At 38.8% G+C, this 9,983-nt stretch overlaps 1 long non-coding RNA gene across 1 annotated transcript; it reads right to left on the reverse strand.

The window, feature by feature from the left end:
* Positions 1-7,897: 7,897 nt before the first annotated feature.
* On the reverse strand, positions 7,898-8,922 carry LOC104101987 (uncharacterized). Its single transcript, XR_687586.1, has 2 exons — positions 8,831-8,922; positions 7,898-8,647 (listed from the first exon to the last, which is right to left on the reverse strand). It is a non-coding gene; the product is annotated as an uncharacterized lncRNA (long non-coding RNA).
* Between the last annotated feature and the right edge of the window lie 1,061 nt (positions 8,923-9,983).

The following is a 9,983-nucleotide window of genomic DNA, read 5'->3' on the forward strand; positions in this document are numbered from 1 at the left end:
TACTTGTCCTTAAGGACACGGTGCGGCACGGTGATTCCAAACAGGTTACTGTGGGGGAAGATGGAGTTCTGCGAATGCAGGGCCGTATTTGTGTGCCTAATGTGGATGGGCTTTGTGAATTAATTCTTGAAGAGGCACACAGTTCCAGGTATTCTATTCATCCAAGTACCGCCAAAATGTATCAAGATTTGCGGCAACATTATTGGTGGAGGAGAATGAAAAAGGATATAGTTGCATATGTAGCTCAGTTTCTGAATTGTCAGCAAGTTAAGTACGAGCATCAGAGACCTGATGGTTTGTTTCAGAAGTTAGAAATTCCTGAGTGGAAGTGGGAGCGTATCACTATGGATTTTGTTGTTGGACTCCCACGGACTCAGAGAAAATTTGACGCAGTTTGGGTCAGTGTGGACAGGTTGACCAAGTCAGCACATTTCATTCCAGTGGCAGTTGCCTATTCTTCAGAGAGGTTAGCTGAAATTTACATTCGTGAGATTGTCCGCCTTCACGGTGTGCCCGTGTCTATTATTTCAGATCGAGGTATGCAATTTACCTCACATTTCTGGAGGGCTGTACAGCCTAAGTTAGGCACGCGGGTGGAGTTGAGTACAACATTTCATCCACAGACAGACGGACAGTCAGAGTGCACTATTCAGATATTGGAAGATATGCTCCGCGCTTGTGTTATAGACTTTGGAGGTTCTTGGGATCATTTCTTGCCATTTGCGGAGTTTGCTTATAATAATAGCTACCAGTCGAGCATTCAGATGGCTCCATATGAGGCATTATATGGAAGGTGATGCCGATCGCCAGTTGGTTTGTTTGAACCGGGAGAGGCTCGGTTGTTGAGTACCGATTTGGTACAGTATGCCTTGGATAAGGTCAAGATTATTCAGGATCGAGTTCGCACAGCTCAGTCTAGGCAAAAGAGTTATGCCGACCGTAAAGTTCGTGATATTGCATTCATGGTTGGAGAACGAATATTGCTCCGGGTTTCACCTATGAAAGGAGTAATGAGGTTCGGAAAGAAGGGCAAGTTGAGCCCTAGGTATATCGGACCCTTTGAAATTCTTGAAAGGGTGGGTGACGTAGCCTACAGGCTTGCATTACCACCAAGTTTATCAGCGGTTCATCTGGTGTTCCATGTGTCTATGCTACGAAAATATCATGGTGATTCGTCCCATGTGCTAGATTTCAGCTTATTCCAATTGGACAAAGATTTGACTTACGAGGAGGAGCCGGTGGCTATTCTAGCCTGGCAGGTCCGACAGTTGAGGTCAAAGAGTTATCCTTCAGTTCGGGTGCAATGGAGAGGTCATCCGGTAGAGGCATCTATCTGGGAGTCTGAGTCATACATGCGGAGTAAATATCCACACCTTTTCTCCAGCTCAGGTACTTTTTCTAACTCCGTTCGAGGACGAACGTTTGTTTTAGAGGTAGAGAATGTGATGACCCAAAATGTCATCTTTAAATTTAATAAGTAATTCTATGTTCTAAGACCTAGAAAAGCATCATTTATCATTCCTCGACTTGCATGCGCAGTCCGTACAATTTTTCGGAAAGTTTTTATGTGAAAAATAGATTAAAATAGGAAATAGAGCTTTAAAATTCAAGCGAGTTGACTTTGGTCAACTTTTTTAGTAAACGGACCCGGATCAGTGTTTTGACAGTTTCGGTAGCTCCGTATCGTGATTTGGGAGTTGGGCGTATGCCCGGAATTTAATTTGGAGGTCCCTAGTTCAAGTTATGACCATTTAACGGAACTAGCAATTTAAAGGCTAAATATTCCAAGTTTGACCACATGGTTGACATTTTGATATCGGAGTCGGAATCCGATTCTAAAAATTTGAACAGCTCTGTTATGTCATTTATGACTTGTGTGCCAAATTTGAAGTCATTCCGGATTCATTTAATATGTTTTGGCACGAGGTTTGCAAATTGAAAAGTTTAAAACTCAAAGTTCGAATCGAGGTATGAATTGCAATTTCGATGTTATTTGATGTGATTTGAGACCCCGAGTAAGTCCGTATTATGTTATGGGACTTGTTGGGATATTTGGATAAGGTTCCGAGGGGCTCGGGGTGAGTTTTGGACGAAATTCGGATTGTTTAGAGCATGTTGAAAGCAGCAGGTTCTTGGCAGAACCTGGTGTAATCGCACCTGCGCAATGGTGGTCGCAGGTGCGCAGCCGCATCTGCGAGAAGCTGGTCACTTCTGCGACCTGGGCATTGGCCAGTTGCATCGCTTTTGCGGAGAAATGGGGTGCAAATACGCGACCGCTTCTGCGGTCGTTTGGTCGCTTCTGCGACGTCGCAGGTGCAATAGAAATGTCCGCAGATGCAGAACCTCGCCTGGCAGCCCTACTTCGCAAATGCGAGATTTATCTCGCAAATGCGTGATCGCAGGTGCGAAAATATAGCCCGCAAATGCGAAAATGCTGGGCAGAATACATAAAATCGGGTCTTAGCCATTTTTACTCTTTTTTGAGTTTTAAGTCTCGGATTTGGGCGATTTCAAGGGGGATTTTCACGAATTTGAATTGGGTAAGTGTTCTTTATCATAAAGAGATTATATTTCACAAATCCATGTCTATATTCATCATTTATTTCGGATTTAGATGGAAAAAATTAGAATTTTTGTAAAACTTTCCAAAAACGAAAACTTAAGATTTGAAGGTCCATTTGATATCGGAATTGGACAAATTTGGTATGGTTGAACTCGTATCGGAACGGGTGTTTGGATTTCGCAAGTTTTTTCGGGATTTGAGATGTGGGTCCCATTGCCGAATATTTTAATAAATTTTGGATTTTTATCCGAAAAAATTATAAATTCATATGGACTTAATTCCTATGATTAGTATTGAATATATTGAATTATTTGTGACTAGATTTGAAGCTTTCAGAGGCAAATTTAAAAGGAAAAGTTATGGTTTAATAATTGATTGGAATTTGCAAAGCGAGGTAAGTGTCGGGGTTAACCTTGACTTGAGGGAATAGAACCCTTAAATTATTTGTTATGTGAATTGCATGTAAACGACGTATAGGCGAGGTGACGAGTGTCTATACGTCGTCAAATTAATTGTTTGCTTGCTTACTTGAAAAAGCATAAATTATTTTTAATCATAAATTAATTATTATAATAATTTTTTCTCTCTTATTCTTTGAAAATATAAATTCTTGAATTCCTGCATTAATTGTTACATGCTATTTGAATTATGTGCCTTAATTGTTATTTGACATTTAGTATAATAAATATTAAACTGTCTATTTACTCCCTGATTTCCATAATAATTTGCTATTTGTCATTGTTTGCTTCATAATTAAACCATAATTATTGTATGCTTGTTGTCTCGTAATTTTATATTAATTGTTACATTTATTGGAAAAATTTCTTCTATAAAAATTGGTAAATGAAGGAGGAGCAGGTTGCACGCCACAACATGATTGATTATAATGAATATATTGGAGGATCAGCTTGCACGCCGCAACAGACTTATTAAAAGTCAATATTGGAGGATCGGGTTGCACGCCGCAACAGACTTATTAAAAGTCAATATTGGAGGATCGGGTTGCACGCCACAACAGACTTATTAAAAGTCAACATTGGAGGATCGGGTTGCACGCCGCAACAGACTTATTAAAAGTCAATATTGGAGGATCGGGTTACACGCCACAACAGACTTGATTAAAATGAATATGTTGGAGGAGCGGGTTGCACGCCGCAACAGAACTGAATGTGGATATATTGTGAGAGCGGGTTGCACGCTGCAACAGAAATAATGGAAATAATGATTAGTTATGACTGTTGAGTTGCCTTCAATTATTATAAATGAATTACCTGATTTATTCCTATTATTGTTGTTGTTACTAATATTGCGTATAGGTTAATGTAAGTGAACCGCCTTAGCATCGTCACTACTTCGTCGAGGTTAGGCTCAGCACTTACCAGTACATGGGGTTGGGGCTACTGATACTACACTCTGCACTTCTTGTACAGATTTTGGAGTTGGTCCCAGCGGCGTGCCATAGTTTTGCTCGGATTTCAGCTACTCGGAGGAGACTTGAGGTATAACTGCATGGCGTCCGCAGTTCTGAAGTCCCCGTCTATTTCACTTGAGCTGTGTGTTCATTTTCAGACATCTTTACTTTATTCAGACCTTTAATTGTATTTATTCTAGAAGCTCGTGCACTTGTGACACCAATTCTGGGATAGTATTTAGATGGATTATTTCACTATATTTCAAACTTTGCTTCCGCTTTTGTTTCCTTGATTATTAATAATGTAAAGATTGTTTAAAAATTGGTTAATATTATTCTAACGTTGGCTTGCCTAGAAAGTGAAATGTTAGGCGCCATCACGGTCCGAAGGTGGAAAATTCGGGTCGTGACACCTGATCCCATAGCTGTCACTTATAATCATGCTCTCGGCCTCACTCAGTTATCAATCTCTCCAGTCTCATCCACGGGCTCCCAATGTAATGAAAACTGACCTGGAACAAAGATATGATGTATCAATAAGTAACAACTAAGACTGCGATATGATATGAATGCATGAATATAACTGAGTATGAAATATCAATGAAATCAGTGAGATGACAGCAAGAAACGACCTCTATGGGTCCTGACAATATCAGCATAAAGCCTAAACATGATATCTAGCATGATTGACAGCTCAGTTACTTTATCATATGGTGAAAACACAGTTATCAATGAAAATAGGGCCACTATACAGTGCCATGGAAACAGTGGAATCATAATTCACATGGTGCACTCCTACACGCCTGTCACCTAGCATATGCGTCACCTCAATACCAATCACACAACACGTAATTTGGGGTTTCATACCCTCATCACTAAGTTTAGAAGAGTTACTTATCTTGAACAAGCCAATTCCAACACCGAGCAAGCCAACCGATGCTCCAAAAATGCCATCACGCACGTAGCGGCCTCCGAACGGCTCTAAACTAGCCAAAATCAACTCAAATATATCAGATAAATCCCAAGGGAGCAATTACAAATGATAAAGATCGAATTCTACATCAAATCCCAAATTCGGCCAAAAATCACACCGGGGCCCACGTATGAAACTCGACAAAACTCATAAAATCCGATACCCCATTCAATTACGAGTCCAACCATACTAGTTTCACTCAAATCGGACTCCAAATCAGTGTTCAAAATCCAAAAATTCATATTATAAAACTTTAGGCCAAAACCCCCAATTTTCTCTTTAAAATTCATCAACCAATTGCTAAAAGCGAAGATAGATTCATGGAATATAATCTAAATCGAGTAGAGAACACTTACCCCGATCCTTGTGATGAAATTTGCTTCAACAATCGCCACAATAAGAGTCCCACACCTCAAAATATGAAGAAAGAACCAAAACCTCGATTTTTATAACTCTGCCCAGCTATTCCGCATTTGCGGTCAAATTGTGGTATCTGCGACCACCGCTTCTGCGGAAATTCCTCGCTTTTGCGAAACAGCCTCACTCAGCAAAACCTCGCACCTGCGGTCCTTAAGCCATTTCTACGATAGCGTTTCTACGCACTTGAACAACATCTGCGGTTGTGCAGGTGCATCCAAGCACCCGCACCTGCGATTCTCACGCCTAGCTCCCTTTCTCGCTTCTGCGATGGCACTGCCACTTTTGCGGCTCCGCACCTGCTCTCAATACTCCGCAGGTGCGGTCATACCAGAACCAAAAAAACTTCAGCAATGCAACATGGAATAAAAATTATCCGAACCTCATCCGAAACTCACCCGAGCCACTCGGGACCCCGTCCAAATATACCAACAAGTCCCATAACATAACATGAAACTACTCGAGGCCTCAAAACACACGTAACAACATCGAAACGACGAATCACACCTCAATTCTAAATCATTGAACTTTGAAACTTTAACTTCCACAACCGATGCCGAAACCTATCAAATCATGTCGGATTGACCTCAAATTTTGCACACAAGTCATATTTGACATTACAGACCTGCTCCAACTTCCGGAATCAGAATACGACCCCGATATCAAAAAGTTTACTCCCGGTCAAACTTTTCAAAATTCCAAGTTTCGCCATTTCAAGTCAAAATCTACTACGGACCTCCAAACCACAATTCGGACGCGCTCCTTAGTCCAAAATCACCCAACGGGGCTAACGGAACCATCAGAAAATCTAATCCGAGGTCAAACACTAAAAAGTCAAAACTTGGTCAAACCTTTCAAATTTAAATCTTTTAGCTGAGAATCATTCCTTCAAATCAATTCTAAATAACCTGAAAGCCAAAACCGACAATTCACATAAGTCATAATACATCCTACGGAGTCACTCATGCCCACAAACAACTGAGTGAAGTGCAAATGCTCAAAACAACCGGTCGGGTTGTTACACGATGACACCCCGGCTTTGGGATAGATTGTATTGTGTTGCGAGTTAATTTCTATTTCAAAAGGTTTTTCTTAAATATTGATTGTTTCCTTCTAAAATTTCAATGCTTTCACTGTGTTAAGATAGTTGAGTAGTGGCTTGCCTAGTACTACAATAGACGCCATCACGATGGTTGGTTTTTGGATCGTGACAATAAGTTACCTCTTAAACTTGTCCGAAAAAATTGAATTGCACACTGTAACTAACCAGATACTTATTTACCCCCTATTCTTGTTCGATGAAAATTTAACACCCCTTCCACGTATATAACCAGTTGTATGGCAGGAAGTGTTTTGCACTCTGCCTATTATTTTGTCACGTTAGATATTATTTAATTTTACTTGTTTTCACTCATTTTTCTTTTCTTTTTAGTTCCTTTTCTCTTCTTTCTTTCACTATTTTTTCTTTTCATATCCCTTCCCCAAGTCCCATCGGCCATCGCCGACGTAGCTGCCACACTTAAACCAACCAAATTGATTCAAAAGTTTTAGTATTTAACTTGATGGAAACACAGGGTGGCTAAAACTGACAGGCAAAACTCATTCGGTGGCGGCTAAATCGAAAATGGTGTTTAACAAAGGATGGTGGCGGAAAATTATAACAACCTCCGCCAAAACCAAAAAGCAAAGAAAGAAAAATTAGGAAACAATATTATTTTTATATAATTACACAATCTCGAAAATGATAATCACCTTCATAATAGATGATAGGAAACGATGAAAAAACTAAAAATAAATAATAGGAAGCCCATAATACCAAGTTCAAAGTGTACAGGAAATTTCACCTTAAAAAGTAGAAATTCACAAGAAGCATACACTGCTATAATCTCAATTAAAGAATCAAATTGAATTGTCGACAGAAGAAAATGAATCAAAAAAATAAAATCTGGAAGAAGAAAAGGAAATAGAACAAAAACGGCAAAAAAATTCTTTATTTCGGTGACGTTTGATTTTTTTCGGCAAACACCTTATTATGGCTTATCATAATTCCGTTCCACGAAACTTGATTTTTCCGGCAAACAAGCAATACTTTAATTTAGACTAAATTGATTTGAGTAGAAAAGATTAAATTTGGTATGGAGATTAAAAAAAAGGTGTTTGTGATGAAGTAGAGAGGAGGCAGTGGAGAAGAAGATGAGGGGGAGGGGAAATTCTGTATTATTTCCAATCCAACGCGCCTACCTTTTTTATATAATTAATTTTTTTCGATATGTCAGCATAGGGGTTATATTAAATTTACATCGAACAAGAATAGACGGGTAAATAAGTATTTATTTAGTTACAGTATGCAATTCAGTTTTCCAGACAAGTTCAGGAGTGAACCCATATATTTTGCCTAAATAAAATGAAAAGATTTAATTATTGCTTGTAATAACAAATTTTTAAGATTATTTATTTACTTATAATATTAACTATTAATTAAATCTATTCATCTCCTTATTCGTAATTTGATACTTAAAAGAACTTTCTGAAAAACTTGGCCAAACACAAATTATTACTCACAAGTTCTTTTCAAAGTGATTAGCTAAACACAAACTGCTTCTCTCCAAAAGTAATTTTTTCCAAAGCACTTTTAAAAAAAATACTTCTCAAAATAATCTGATTTCTCCAGCTTGGCCAAACAGACTACGAGTTTTTCTGTCACTGATAAATTTCCCATGGCTTGTTGACTTTGATCTTGAGTGATTAGTGCATATGCTTGATTAAGTGTTGGTTCCATGGTCTTCATCAAAATCTGACGTTGTGCCTAATCATATGTATCATTCAGCCCATTTAGGAACTACATCAATCATTGTTGATGTAGATGAACAATGTGTTCCTTAGCCTTTATACAACCATAATTATGTGAAGGCACCAACACATCGTATTTCGCCCAAAGCTCTTTCAGCTTGGTAAAGTAAACAGCAACAGAGTCGGTTCCTTGTGAAAGCCTGAAATTGCCCTATGTATCTGAAAACTCCTCACTCGATTCACTTTATCGAATCGTTCCTTGAGATCTTCCCACACGGCATGCGCATCCGACGCGTATATGATTTCACTGATAAGATCTTTCAAGATTGAGTTCATGATCCAGGAGTGCACTATTGCGTTGCAAATCTCCCATTCCTCATGGAGAGCATCCTTGAACGATTCCTTTTTGCAATACCCTGTGATGAACCCTAATTTCTCTTAGCCTTTAGATCCAGTCGCATCGATCTGCTCCATAGGCCATAGTTTTCAGAACCTGTGAAATGAATTGAAATTAAGACCAAGCCCGGTGTGTCTGAAGGTTGAAGGAATAATAGATGTGTGTGATCAATCTTCTCAATTGCCATTGACGTTCAATTCGAGGTATCAATTGAATTAAAGAACAATAAGAAAGGAAAATCTGGTTTAGTCTAAATCTCTATGCGAAATTCAACTTTACCTAATGAATTGAATGAGAGTTTCACATATCGATCTTCTTCGCTCTAATACCATGTTGGAATTCTGCCATTGAGGGAGCTTCAGAGAAAGGAAATGTCGATATTTTCATTCAACTGTAAAATGAGACTTTTACAGATATTTATAACTAATCAACTAACTAATTATGTTATAACTATGCTAAATTACTAATGCATGCCTATAACTTCTAATATTTACAAACTGACCCCTATACTAACTAAGGCTTACATTACAACACTTCAACATACCCTCGCGCATTTGTCTTCTAAGTTTTGCGAATTCTAAGATGTCAATTAAAATTTGCGTGATAGGAGTAATTAAAATGCTTTAATGTGCCTTCCTAAGGTTTGTATCATCCCCTCTTGATAATTACAAAATTATCTTTGCGGTGATCATTTGAAGTTACTCTTGAAAAAAATCAGAATTAAAAGGAATGGAATCGCATTCTCTAGTGCTTCAATTTTTGACATTTTTAGAGGCTAACATACTACTAAAGTATTTCTTCTTTTATTGAAGGTCTCAATCGGCCATGCACACGTGCAAGATATGCATTCTTGATTTTGTCTTAGGTTGAGAAGTTTCTGCATCTTTTTTCTTTTTCTTTTTTCTGTTCTAACAAGACATGCCTAGTACCATCTCGCCAATAATATATATGGTACTAGGAAGTATTGGAAGCATTAAAGCGGTACTTTTCGAGCCCGCCACTGCTTCATACTCCGAAAGTGGACGAGCAACTCTACTTGTACTTATCAATCTCGAAAATCGCGGTAAGTGGGGTCCTAGTTCGAGAAGAGCAAGATACGCAATTTCTTGTTTACTATGTTAGTCGAACTTTAGGTGAGGCCGATACCCGGTACCCACACTTAGAAAAATTAGCGCTTTCCCTAATAAGCGCCTCTAGAAAATTAAAACCATATTTTCAGTGTCACCCGATCTGTGTGGTGACTACTTATCCCCTTCGAAATATTTTGCATAAGACCGAACTTTCGGGCCGATTGGCCAAATGGGCCGTCGAAATCAGTGGATACGATATCGAGTATCGACCTCAAATGACCATCAAGTCTCAAATCTTAGTAGATTTCGTGGCCGACTTTACGCCAGCCCTCGTACTCGAGGTCGAAAAGGAACTATTACTA

The sequence above is a fragment of the Nicotiana tomentosiformis genome, chromosome 1 (assembly GCF_000390325.3).
Source record: "Nicotiana tomentosiformis chromosome 1, ASM39032v3, whole genome shotgun sequence".
Lineage (NCBI taxonomy): Eukaryota > Viridiplantae > Streptophyta > Magnoliopsida > Solanales > Solanaceae > Nicotiana > Nicotiana tomentosiformis.